Source organism: Fukomys damarensis, unplaced genomic scaffold (assembly GCF_012274545.1).
Source record: "Fukomys damarensis isolate Sample0158 unplaced genomic scaffold, DMR_v1.0_HiC HiC_scaffold_27, whole genome shotgun sequence".
Classification (NCBI taxonomy): domain Eukaryota; kingdom Metazoa; phylum Chordata; class Mammalia; order Rodentia; family Bathyergidae; genus Fukomys; species Fukomys damarensis.
In genome coordinates this window covers 36,447,900-36,461,835 of record NW_022900939.1, presented here as the reverse complement: position 1 = coordinate 36,461,835, position 13,936 = coordinate 36,447,900, and the positions used below count along the sequence as shown (strand labels likewise).

The window sequence follows — 13,936 nt, the reverse complement described above, 5'->3', positions numbered from 1 at the left end:
CAAAACTATATTCCTGGAAGCACACTTTCCTCTCCCTTGAGCATGTTTAGCTAAAACAGTTAGACCTGCTATTACACACAACATTAATACAATATTTCAGATGTGGGTTGTCCCCTAGGATGACGTGCTGGTGGCCTGCTCCTCAGTGTGGCAGGCAGGATTAAGAGCAAATGGAGCCTGTGAGCGGTGGGACTGAGTGGAATGTATGTCACCGGGGCGTCACCCTCAGAAGAATTAATGTGGGTCCTGTGTGAGTTAGTTCTCATGGAAGTGGGTGGTTAAAAACGAGCACACCTGGCCTCTGAATCTCTCTCTAGCTTCCTGTCTTCCAATACTCCCCCCCCCCTCTCTCTCTCTCTCTCTCTCTCTCTCTCTCTCTCTCTCTCTCTCTCTCTCTCGTAAATTTCACCATAGTAACACTCACCATGTTGGGGACCAGCCATGGCGGCCAAACTGATGGGGTTGTATCTTGAACTTCCAGCCTCCCAAAGTGTGTGGAGTAATGTCATAGGGTAGAATTCTAAAAACATATGACTGTAGACAATGAATGAGAGGTAAAGACACATTCTTTACTTTAATAGCTCCTGCAGCCTACAATGGTCTGTAGCCCGGTATCTTGTTGCTTTGATCCATATGACTTAGTATTTAAAAACAAGTTAACTTATATAGTAAGAGTTCAATTACACCATAGCTTAGGATTTGGGGGAAATCATAAAATTTCTAAAGGAAGTGAATAATTATTTTGTTTTTAAAAATGTAAATCCCATCGTTATTTATAAAAGTCAAGAAATGCAGGCAAAAACTAAAGTTCCAAAACAGAAACTCTTTAGATACACTTTTCTACAGCATGCAAGGTGCTATAAATTATTTAAAATGTTAAAATGACTCCCATTTACTGGTCAAAAAAGGTATAAATTATATTTTAAGTTAAAAAGCCAGATTTTATATCTATTAAAATGGGCTTTTATGAATACAATGTTTTATAATTTATAAATAAAAACATAAAATGCCATGTTTTAATTAAAGAGAAAGTTCCTCTACCTGTGAGATACATGAGGGAAAAGCATAGAATGGTATACAGCCCACGTATCAACGCCATCTTGAGTTCTATTTTTCAAGGACACCTTTTATTTCTTTGTCTTCCATTTCTGATAAAAAACAAAAATAGTACTGAAAATTTGATATTTTAGACTTTAAATTTAGGTGACAATTATCGGTATATTCTTTCCCATCTTCTGCCTAAGATTCAAATGCCTTCTGCGATATTCCTGTCATAGGGTAACTCAGCTACGGGTCTCGTGAGGGGCAAACTTGTGGAGCTTTCGGGGGCACTAACAGCCCCCTGAGGGACTGCTGTCCCTCAGCATGGCACCACTGTCAATTGAATGCTTCTAGGCAAAGGGACCTCATGCAACCTCTAGGCAGGCTGAAGAGAAAACTCCACTCCTGGGAAACAGCTTGTTTATGCTTATTTGACCTCTCCCTTTGTATGCTCCTTGTCTCCTGTCGGTTGCCCTTTTCAAGCTTATTCTTTCTCTCAGAAAGTTGACCTCTCGATACGAACTGGCTTACACTCCAATACATAGCTGTGTAATCTCTTGGCAGAGGGTAGTACTGGAGGCTTCAGAGAGCAGAGAGATCAACCCAGCCTTTGCCGCTTCAGTAAACGACAAAGTAGCAACAAGGTACCTGGTGGCCTCTCTTGAAAGTTCTTCATTTTTGCACACATTTCACAAAGCTGAGGGATGGAGAGGCGGCAACAGCACTTACACGAAGGAAAGTTAAAACGTGCGCACTTCCTCCTGGTCCAATAGCGTGGCATTCTTCCTCTGCTCCTTCTTGTGTCGCCTCCTTAATGTCTGGCAGTGGCCTGATGTGCTTTGATGGATCTTCAGTCAAAGTAGAATGGAAAGACAAATTAAGCATAGGAAAGTTGAAAGCAATACCTGGAGAAATTTATTTAATGATCCCTTCTGTAACCCACAACTGACTACGTATTTTAAATATTTTCACTAGTAAATTTTCAGCTATTGAAACACATAAAGGCTAACGGGTTTCTTTGAGTCAGACTTTGTACTTAGTAATACTCAGTAATATTTCTCATTTCTACCTGCATGCTGCTGTTCAGACATGCATGCCTACAGTCCTGCATGCCTAGATCCAAATCACAGACTCTCTTAACAGATCTATCAGAAATAGGACACATATTTTTTTTTTTTTTTTAAGCAATGTAGGCCGGGGATTTAGCTCAGTGGTTCGGTGGCCTGCCTTGCAAGCGCAAGCACCCAAGTTCAATCTCCAGTACCAAAACAAAACAAAACAAAACAAAAAAAAGCAATGTAACAGTGAAAAGTATCCACATTGAAAAACAAATAGCCCAAAATGATACCGGTTTCTTGAAATACACACAGAATACTAATGAATACGTGGATAAACTATTCCACGTGCTTTGGATATAAATAGATGTTATTATATTGTCATTAGTAAGTTATCCTAGAAATTGATTTTTTAAAATGCTCCCCACTTTCTGCAAGGGCTCAAAGGGGGATCTTTTGGTTAAGGTGGGCATTTTAAATACTTGGTGAATTTAGTCTGAACTCTGAATGTAGTTTCAAGTTGTGCTCTGAATCGTTCTAGCTAAAGAACCTCTTATGATGCAATAATGGATTCCTATGTATCAGAAAATCTGGAGTGAGAAATAATTTAGACCCTGTGGGAAATATTAACTGAAGTACATTATAAAAGTAGACAATAACTCAAAATGTTGTTTTCTAGGATGCTAGAACCTCCTTGGAGGCCCTATTTATTTGGGCTTTCAAAATAGCTCAGTGCAGGACAGAGCACGAAATGTATTTGACCCCTGTGTTCCCAGGAGCAGCACATGGAATCGGCCATCAGTCACAGCCTTCTGCCCCTGGGCCCAGGCCTGTGTGCAAAGCCTGCGAGGGGAGATGCTTGTAGCGTTGTACAGAGTGAAATGCTCTCACTAAAGCAGGAGGAGGACAGCTCTCCACAGGTCGGTGTTAACCTTGCTCCTCCCTGGTCACCCAAAGACATCGTGGCTCAGACTCTTGATGTACAAAGACGGAACTGGTGTCAGTCACATGTGGATCTCAAAGCAGAGCAATGTGGCAGAACCAACCCTGATTCAGCAACTCAGCCTTTACAAACGTAGTGAAAGGCAGTTTCCAGTCCCCAAATCAGGTGGAACCGTGCACGGATAGAACACAGATAAGAGAGGAAACACCGAAAGACGGAGATATACAGGAGGCCTGTTCCTACGTGCAGCAATGTCTCCTCATATTTCTTTTAAGCTTTGTTTCTTTAGTGGTTTAATCTGTTCAGGGTTTTTAAAATTACTACACTCATTATTTCTAAAAGGGCTGTATTTTTCTCTTCTCAAAACTAGCTGATCAATTTTGGTTTGTTTTTGTTGTCATTTGCTCTCTCGTCCCACTTTCATTTCACATTTTTAATTCATTTCCGGTTAACACAATTATTTTATACTCTGTGCCCGATAGTTCTAATATCTGAAGTTTCTGCGGATCCCCCAGCTCTGTGCTACCGCTTCTGGTTCTCATTTTCAGTGACTTATCTTGTGCCTTTGGATTCTAAGTGAACTACTTTCCTTTCAACCTTGTTTATGCGAATTTACTGAGATGCGGGCAGACGGCGACGTCCTCGGGGACCTTGTGCTTTCTTCAGGTGGCCTCTGGAGGCACTTCTGATCTGGATCCACTTTCAGTTAATTAAATGATTAGCTTGCTTGGTGGATATAATCTACTCTGCTTGTGTGAACTGAAAACCCAACCCGTGAAAGGCACCCCATGCTCCGAATTCTCAATACAGATCTCTTCAACACAGCTCAAAGCCACAGCAGGCTGTCTCTGCCTGACAGGTTTGGTTTGTGCTACTAGGACGGTGCGGCAGCTGGCACCAATGAAGAGCTTGAACTTAGAGTCCTTTTTCTTCTGTCTTTTTAATGCATGCAGTCACCAAAAGAAAAGTCTGAGGGGAGGGGGCATTGAATTTATCGTCCAGGATTCTTACTGTCACATCATGTTTTTTTTTTTTTCATTTATGAATTTTCTTCATTTTTTTTTTTAATCCATCTCAGCTCAGCAATTTAACAAAATCGTTTTAATAAGATGGCAGTTCAGGGTGCCTATTCCACCAGACCGCCAGACGTGGAAGGTTTTACTGCCTTAAAAAGGTTAATGTTCTCATGTGTTTCCCCGTGAGTTTCTTCAGGGTGGCATCAACTCTGGCTTTGGATGTGCAGGACGCATTAGTCTCTCGCTGTTGCTCCCACTCGGGCCCTGACCTTGGTCACGCTGGCGTCTCCTGGTTCTTCCCTTTTGTGGTGCTCATTCCCAACGAAGGCTTTGGAAGGCCACTCCTTCTTCACCTCTCTTTCAGTTTTCTTTCAAAGGGCTCCTCTGAAGAAGGCTTGCTAATGCGCAGGGTCCAATCTGCCTAACTGACAGTGAAGTAACACTGAGCCTCATCTCCTTGGCGTGGTCAGGGTGACTGATGCAGGGGTCTGAAATCAGGCCACCCGGAGAGAAAGCCAGGTCTCGTTCATGAAGTGGTCCCCGTTCCTGCATCAGTGTCAGCCATCCGTAGTTCTTTGTGAAATGAATGAATAATTGAAAGCATTATACAGAAATGCTAAAGGATGAAGACTTAGCCTGTAACTTCTTGCTTACCTCTTACCTTCAATGCAAGACAAATACGGCAATTAAGAGCGGTGTGGACGGTCAGTAGTAAACGGTGCAGCTTTGATAAGATGGGCAGACGGAGGCGACAGGAAGTCAGCCAGGAGGTCATGGCTCCTTTCAGGCCTGCCAGTTGCTTCACTTACGCCAATGAGGGTTTAAACTGGAGACCGACACTTACTTTAAACAATTTATGTCATTTCAGCTTTTCATCCCCTCAGACTTTTTTAAAGTAAGACCTTACATGCTTAACATATCTAATTATTCATAATTCAACTTTAACATTCCAATGGGGCATTAAAACACACATTTTCTCCCCTCTCTGACTAGAGTCACTTTTGGTGTGGAAAATCTTTACAACAATCTCAACCAACAGATTCCCATTTTGCCCAGTAACAAAATAAAATTTAAAGGAAAGAAAATCCAATAAAATAAAATAATGCTGTCTAAAAGTATGCAGGTTCTTTTAATGGAATTCTCATTATGATATAGCAATGAGAAACTCCTCTGAAAAATATTGGAAGTAAATTTGTGGTGAAACTTTGAAGCTATAACTGAATATTAAATAACAAATTTAAAATTTACTTAACTTGGCATATTTTATAATTATAGTTAACTCTATATCTCTAAATGATAAAAGACTCCCTTTCTATTTTTTATGAAGAATAAAAATAAGAACAAAGGCCAAGAAAACCTCCGAACCAAAAATATATAGGGTTGCATTAAAGATAGAATTTCAATCTAATTAGAAATTAATTTGTAATCTTTTGTGGTGTTTTAATATTAAAGAAATACTAAAATTTTCTTTGCAAAAAATACTTAAAAATAAACAGGACCATTTCTATGTCTGAAAAGAAATACACCATTTTCTATTAGCCATGGATCCAGAATATGGACGATGGGTAATGATAAAGAATGGGGTTTCGAGTGCCACGGCCCAAACCTCACTGCACAGATTGGAAAATTGGTTGGCCTCCTTATTTTGCTACAGAAAAGGTAGAAGATTAAACAAATCAAATAGGGGAGATGTAAGTAAGAAAGTAACTAGCAGTTTTTGTGATCCATTTCAGTTTGTAAACCATTCATGCAACAAGTTGAGTAATATAATAACAGTCACTTGAGATGGCTCCAGAAAGACCCCAATCCACATTTTAAAAATGAGACATCTCATGTAGCAATTTCCCTTTGACCAAGATTAAAATGCTTATTAACAGATTCACAACTGGAGGTCTGGCCTTCTTGCTACAATTGTTTTTTCTTTATATTGAGTTTCTGAAGCTTCACTGAGAATATGAATTGCTCCAGCACAGCCTGGGGAAAGGTAGCTCTATAGTTGATATATAGACAGTGTGGCACAATATAAAAGTACAAAGTTAACTAAGAGCAGGCATGATTGACATAAACCAATGTGAAGGAAGGGATCAACTACTTACAATGTTTGTTCAGACCTCAATGGGAAGATTGTGCTGAATTCTGGAGCCTCTGCTTTAGAAAAGTCGCAGATTTAGAGCAACTGTGAGAAAGCAGGCCTGCCCGGTTCCAGCGCAGGGGTCCCATTTCCCATCCTTGAGAGTAGAATGAAGAGCGAAACACACCTATCACAAGCGGTGCAGGCAGCGTCGGGTTTCCATGGGCCACCCACTTCGGTGTCTCACACCTAGCGATCACACAACTGTGTGTGTTTCTTCTATTTCCCCACTCCATGCAGGGTTTTGACTTCCCAGGGTACTGATACAAATAAAGATTTTCTTCAAAAGGAGTAGCTAGGTGGTAAAGACACAGGCTCTGTCGTTTGAGGTGGTTAAATCCCCTGGATAAGTCTGATCCAAAAAAGACAAAGCATTACCACGTGATCTGACTGTCTGAAACTTGAAGTCACTGTGTGGCTTTGAGGCACCTAACAGCCACCAGGGCTACAGATGAGTCCAGATTTGCTTCCCATGCAATGTGACCTCTCAGGGACCCTGCAGTTAACCCCTGGGAACCAGAGGTTCACGCGACCCTCAGGCAAGGTCATCTCACTCTAACTACTTCAGCTCATCTTTCCCTCTTTCACGTACCATCTTCCTGTGGTTCGCCCAAGGGTACCATCTTCTCGGAAGCCTTTCTGAACCTCCCTGAGGAGCTGAGTGCCCCCTGCTAGGCTCCGGCTGTTCTTTCCCCAGGCTCACACTCCCTCCTCCATATTCTCCATGAGACCTTGAGGGAAGAGATCTTGTCTTCTTCATTGTTAAGCTTTTTGTCCTTAGTGCCGTCCCTGGTTCACAGAAGTTGTTCCATTAAGGTGTTTGTTCTGTGATACTGACACTTTGGTTTCAATATTTGAACACCCAGGAAGTAGGATGAAAGTGGGTTATCCTAGGCGTCTGTGGATTAGACCAGAAAAGGGCACTGAAACACATGGGGATATAGATTTCTGTCTAATAAGAGTAAATCAAAGCCCTACCTGCTGCAGACATCCCTGCCCAGTACAGCGGACTATGAGTGGCACCTGCTTCTTCCTTCCCTAATTCGACTATATTGTTTTATATCAGCAGTCGGGCTGAAGCCCTGTGTGCTCAAATGGTGAACTGAATGAGTATCCCCTCCCCCAGTAGCTGCCACTGAGGCTTAAGCCCTGGTCTGTGAAGTGGCAGGGCTCTGCTGAGTTACATGCAGCTAAAATCCTTTCCCCTGAATGATGGCTTCTCATGGACCCAATGGGTTGCTTGCTAATTGTACCCCACCCCAGTACCTGTTTGTTCTATCTAAGCAAGATAAGCAGTGCTTTCTCCCTTCCAGCCCTGCCTGGTACCATCATGCCAGCTATGAGGCAGTATTTCACTAGACACCTTCCAAGCATAACCTTTCTCCCTATTCTTTCACAGGGTTGTATTCAATAAATACTGGATGCACTTGGGGGCCTTTGTCCTAGCTGCACAGAGCAGCACTGATCAGCCCCCCAAGACCCAACTTTTTCTCGAAGTCTTATTTCCTGTCTTTATTCTTTATTCTTTATTCATTAATTAGCTTTGTTTTATCAGGACTCACAGGAGACCAGGGCCCACTGCAGGGGTCTCTGGTGACATCCTCTTTCCCTTGCCCTACATCTACCAAAGATTAAAGATACCTCCCGGGTGGAAGCATGAGGAAGACAAACGGGACACGGGGAGACAGTCTTTAGCATGGGCCGAGGGCCAAATATTTTTGTGAAAAACGAATTGGATCCAAGGGTCTTTGTTTTTCCTTCAGTTCTGAGGGGAGAGATTCTCTAAATGTCTACTCCCCCCATGCAAAAAAGCTGCTGGACCAGAAATACCCCATGCAGCTTTGGAGGAAAGGAGATTCCTCCTGGGGCTTGGAGTAAGAAATGATTCCACTTCTATAAACTAGATCTTAAGGGAAAAGAAAAGAAAAGAAGTCAATCTGGTTGTTAGTCAGGCTCTGACAACTCTTGCTGAGGTTTTCAGTTTCCTAAAGCACCACAGTATTATATACAGGCCACCACCATGTAGATGGCCCCTAGGTAAATGGCCAGTAGAATCCACTTGTCTTCTTTGATTGAGGTGACAACATTATGCTCTTTGAAGGCTCCAGGAAGCTCAGCATCCTAAATTAAAATTCTTGAAAAAATAAATTCATTCAGCAACATTACGGAAAAAAATTTTTTAGAATGCAAGTTTCTCCCCTTTTGGCTTGCCATGAAGTCAACTCCACTTCTCTATTTTTTTTTTTCTTTTGCCTAAATAGTTAAGAAATTTCTCCCTATTTCTCAGAGTCTATCTTCAGTCTAGTTACCCAATCATATTTACTTAGCTTGGTGTTCTGTTAAAATGAATCTTTCTTTCCTCTTCTTAAGTGTAGATTGATTTTCTATATCTATTTAAAATTTCACCAAACTGAAGATACAGGGGACACAGCCTATTTTTTTTTCTAATAATCTAGTATAAACATTCTAACAAGAAGTCGCTCAGATGCAAAAATGGACAGACTTTGATTTTTGTGCTACACAATACCCTAAGTTTCTGAAATACAGAAAAATGGTATATAAATGAGATTTGGAAGCCAAAGTTTTCAAAGACTAAGAAGTGCATATGTAAGATCAAAAGATAACTTGTAATTGCAACCACAAATATTCACATATGATACTTTGCAGTGCAATTCCTTTTTTTTTTTTTTTTTTCAGTACTTGGAGATTGAATCCAGAATTTTTGTATTGAACGACATCTCTAGCCTTTTTTTTTTTTTTAAGAAAGCAACTCACTAGTTCCCTAACTTGCCTGTGCTAGGCTCAAATTTGAGATACACCTCCCTCAGTATTCCAGAGTGCTGGGGTCACAGATATGCACTGCCATGCCTAGCTTTGCAGGACAATTCTTTTCAGAAGTGCTCCTGTGCCCTTTTCTGTGATGCAATCTCCACAAAAGCCATGTCAGGGAGGGTTCGGCACTTGGACACTGTTTGTTGGAGGTACAATACTCACAAGATAGCAGCTGTGCTCCTGCGGAGACCTTCTTGAATTTCTACCCCTGTTCCTCGTGTGTAATAATAATACTAGTACTTGGATTATATTAACCCATTTTGTCCTGCTATAATGGAATATATGAGACTATGTGTTTGTGTGAATATATCATGAACAGAAATGTATTGTCTCACAGTTCTAAAGGCTGGTGGAGCCTGAGATCAAGGGATCCTCTCATGAGGACCTTACTGTGTCATCTTATGACAGAAAGGCAAAGAGAAGTAGGAAGACTGGGGCAGGGGGAGGGGGAGAGGAAGAGGGAGATAACTCATCTTCTTATGAGAACTCTACCCCTGAGAGAAGAACTCACTCTAACAGTAGGGTCATTAATCCATTCAGGAGCCACTGGAGCTGCTGAGTCCTTGGGGCCTAATCACCTCCTTAAGATCTCACCTTTTAAGACTGTCACAGTGATAATTAGGTTTCTCCCACACATGCTTTTTGAGGACACATTCCAGCCACAGCAGGGTTTTGTTTTGTCAGGATTAATGAAATTAATCCTCATTAAATGCACAGATACTCCAAGTGTTCATAGAATGCCTTTAAAAACTAGTTTAAAATTTGCTACTGAGACAAATATCCTTCAAGAGGTTGAATTCACTACCTTCCAGAAAAACAATAAAACTCAAACCTTGGTGGCTGTTGAAGCATAAACAATTGGTGATAAGAAGTCTATGACATTATAGAATGGATCAGACAAAATAATCCTTCTAACAATAGAGGAAAAAATCAGTTCATTGGATACATATGCATTCATTTATAACTGGTACTGTGGATCTTTAACCAGGACAAAGGATGTATACAAAGGCCAGTGTTTTCCAGAAGTATTGGTACAATGTAAAGTCAATGTTTCCTTTGGCAACTGTGGAACAAAATAAGCACACAAGACCCCATTTAGGTATTCATTTTAACATGTGTTTCCAGACATGATGGCCCAAATGAGCTGTCCTTGCACATTCCTCAGTATTTTTAGTTTCCTTGAATAAAAGCAATTCTATATTGTATAAACCAAGGGCTGAATGAACAGTCAAATCCTAAGTGATATAAGCAAATGAGACCCAAACTAGGGCCTAAAGAAGCAATTTTCTCATCTATTTGTGGTTAAGTAATTAAGCATAGTCCACTGCAGTGCCTCATAGTTATAAATTTCCAAGTGTTTGTGTACAGGGGCTGAATAGTGAAGATTGTGCTGTGATAATGACCATGCAAATCAATCATAGCAAGGTCAATAGTGCAGGTCACAGGTGAGAGATAATATTTCCCTCTCACACACATACACATTAGAAAACAAATAAAAATAGTCAGTCGTGAGAAAAGAGCATTTGTTAGATCCTGCTTTCCTCAACAACTGGATTTAGATGAGAAACATTCTCCTGAACAATTCTGTTCTTCTCAGTGAACATTCCTGTTAAAATGAATTTGCCTTAGACTGTCAGATAATGCCAAGAGACTTGTGCCCCCTGGCTATAATGAATCATTCTGGATTTCTCAGTAATGCCAATAATTCTGTTCTGCTCTCATTTTCTCTTGATTTAGTGAAAGTTTTAAAATCTAATTTCAATTTGAGAAATCTAGCAGTTTCCCACCCTCCAAATCAATTTTCATCAGATTTTCCTTCACTCCTACCTCAGCTCTATCTCTTACAAAATCCCACTTCTTTTTTGTTTGGATGGCTGAAAATTTATCCTAATTATGCTATCTGTGTTGAAGTCAATGACCTGTCTAAAAGAATTAAGAGACTTATTTTGCAAAGTGAGAAATGTGACTAAGACAGAGAATAATTGAAATCCAGAGTGAAATGACAATTCTGGAACTGGATATGAGCAATAATTTTTTTTAAGATTTGGTAATGTATCACCTGACTATGGCTTATTGTAAACATCAGAGATGAGCTTCAGCTTTTGCAGATTAAATTAAATTCTTGGTGGAAATAACATGCAAAAAAAAAAAAAGAACAGCTTTAAACAATGACAAATGAAAGATATATTTAATATAAATCTATACAGAAATAAAATTAGATTTGGTCTGATAAAAACTATATAGGAACTTAAAAATGACTTGCGACTTAGATGTACTGATTAATGTATTTAAAAAATATTAACTGATAATTACAAGGGATAATTTCCTAATCTGAGCAGCTCTTCATTCTTCAGTTTTGAATATTTTATTTATTTTTTAATTTTTTTTTGGTACTGGGGATCAAACTTAGGTCCTTGCGCTTGCAAGGCAGGCAGCAGAACCACTGAGCCAAATCCCCAGCCCTGTTTTGAATATTTTAAATCTGAGCCATATTACACTGTGCTTTTTCTGAGTCCTATTTAAATGTGTCTCAGGTAAAGACTCAAAACTCAGCTTCAAAAATCAATATTTAAAAATAAGCTCTTCTCATCTTCATTTAAAAAAAAATTTTGGACAGGTAAATTAATTTATATTCAAATAAAATTACAGAACTATCTAAAGAATTTGGAAATGAAAGATTTGTTTATTATATCATAAGAAAATTTCAAGTTTAAAAGAAAATAATACCTGTAAAAACATTCAAAAAGAAAAATAACTTAAAAATCTACTTTTCAATAAATTTAACAGAAAAATATCTCTGCCATAGCTTATAGCTCTTGTTTAATTATATAGAAAAACAGCAAATGTTATAAACAAATTTATAGTAGAAACTTGATAAGTTTGAAATAATAGCTTTGTGATAGGTAAATAAATGCAGATTCCATTTTTTACTTTTAACCTAAATACTATTTAAGGACATAAATATCTTAATTTATTTTGGCTTAAAAAGAATATTTTTTCATGTGAAAATTCAACAATAATAAGGTATGGAATCGCAATGCGTTGCTTCTCAGATCCAAATTTCTCTTCAGTATAATTGAAGAAACCCCCTTACACATCTCTTCTTTCCCATGAGCATGGTGTTATTCAAAAGGGTGTCAAGGGACATGCTGGGAAGAAGGGGCTCTCCTGCTCTTCCTGTCTGCTGCCTGAAGGGCCATCCCTGCATGAGAACATCAAGGGCAGCTATGCCCTAGAATGTGGTCCCAGGATGCATGGATTTGGTGGCCCTGAAGTTTCACTTGACAATAACCTTTCTGCAGTCTTCTTAGCCCAGAAACCACCGTGCCAAAGCCTTCCCACCCAAGTCATGGCCCAATCCCACTTCCTCCAACACACTGACACTCTAAATCTTGCCCATGTTTTCGGTCAAGCCTACTCACCTTATGCCTACTCTTATGGTTTATATCTAGTTGTCCCATAAAGCCTCATGTGCTCAGAGGCAGGGCTGTGGAGGTGACTGGATCGTGAGGGTATGATGCTTATCAGAGGGTTGGTCCACTGACGTGTTTATAGCTAAATGCGACGTTGGACATGAAGCTTGGCAAGAGGCGGTTCCCAGGGGGGTGTGGCCTAGAAAGATATTTCCCTCCCTCTTGCTTTAACCATCTTTCTGATTCCTGGCCCGTACCATGAGCTATTTTTCCTCCGCCATACCTTGCCAGCCTACCTTGGAGCCAGCTGTCTGTGGACTGAAAAATCTACATATTGTGAGCCAAAATAAAACTGTCCTCCTTTATGTGACAGGTGCTTGGTATTTTGTCCCCTCAGAGGGTTCCCACTGTGCCTTTGCTTTCTCTGTAGAACATATACATCTTGCCTGTGTTCTAAGAAATGACACCTGGCTCCCCGCTGACACCTGGGTCACTTCCTGATTCATCAGTGACTGCTTACAAATTCCAGCTTCCAACAAGCACAAGCCCGTCTGCTGTGATATTGTTGGAAGCCATATATTTCCCAGCAAGCTTTGAATGTCCTTGAAGTTCATCCTCATCTCTAAGGTATCATATTGAGATTTTTAAAAAGATTAATCTTTCATCTTATAATCACTTTTATCATGATTAGATAGCTTCCTATGTTAGACTTCCTGTTTAACTTTCTATTTCCTGAATGGACCTACACTGAAACATTAGACTAGATAATTGTAATCTGCATACCTAGGTCAAGGCTAAAAATAAATTTGTATATTACGTGTCAAGGCTTTCTGATCATGTTCATGGAGTCCCTTCTTCTCAAAACCTTTATGTTGAAATGAGTCTACTTCTGTTATCAAAAGAAGAGCAATCCAGTCTAGACTTTTGTATTAATGATGTATGAAAGGAGTTTCCAATATTTTTAATAATTGCTGTTTAATTTTGTTTTAATTAAAAATAATTATCTCTGAAATTCCACCTACGGGCTAAGATATTATGTTTGGTATCAGATGTGTTCTCCTATCATTGAACAACTAGGAAATTAAATGTATTAAAATATATTATTTATTAAAAATATATTAAACCTTTTTTCAGGTTCGGAAAACATGCCACACTGCAGTGAACTATTTGAGAGAAGAGAAACCATGATCTAAGATGAATAAGAACTCTGATTTTATGTTTTGAGGCCTTTTTATATCTTTTGTAAGCAGAGCAACTGAGATAAAGCTCAGAAAAATTTACAATGAGACACAAAATCACTAGGGAAAGATGTAGGCTGAGAGAAAATCTACCTCTGGGTGAGTGATTCTATCAAGATTTCTAAAATTCATGTATTCAGAATGTAACTGTATTAGGACAAGCACACAGTGACTTGGGACCTTTAAGGTGAACAGGCCCTATTGCTCCTACAGGGCCAGTAGATGTTCAATTTCTAAGAAGCCAAGTTGGAGACATGTAATTGAGTA

At 39.6% G+C, this 13,936-nt stretch overlaps 1 long non-coding RNA gene across 1 annotated transcript; it reads left to right on the top strand.

The window, feature by feature from the left end:
- Nucleotides 1-2,928: 2,928 nt before the first annotated feature.
- Nucleotides 2,929-13,678, top strand: LOC104857754. Its single transcript, XR_778950.1, has 3 exons — nt 2,929-3,016; nt 12,862-13,058; nt 13,566-13,678. It is a non-coding gene; the product is annotated as an uncharacterized LOC104857754 (long non-coding RNA).
- Nucleotides 13,679-13,936: the final 258 nt, after the last annotated feature.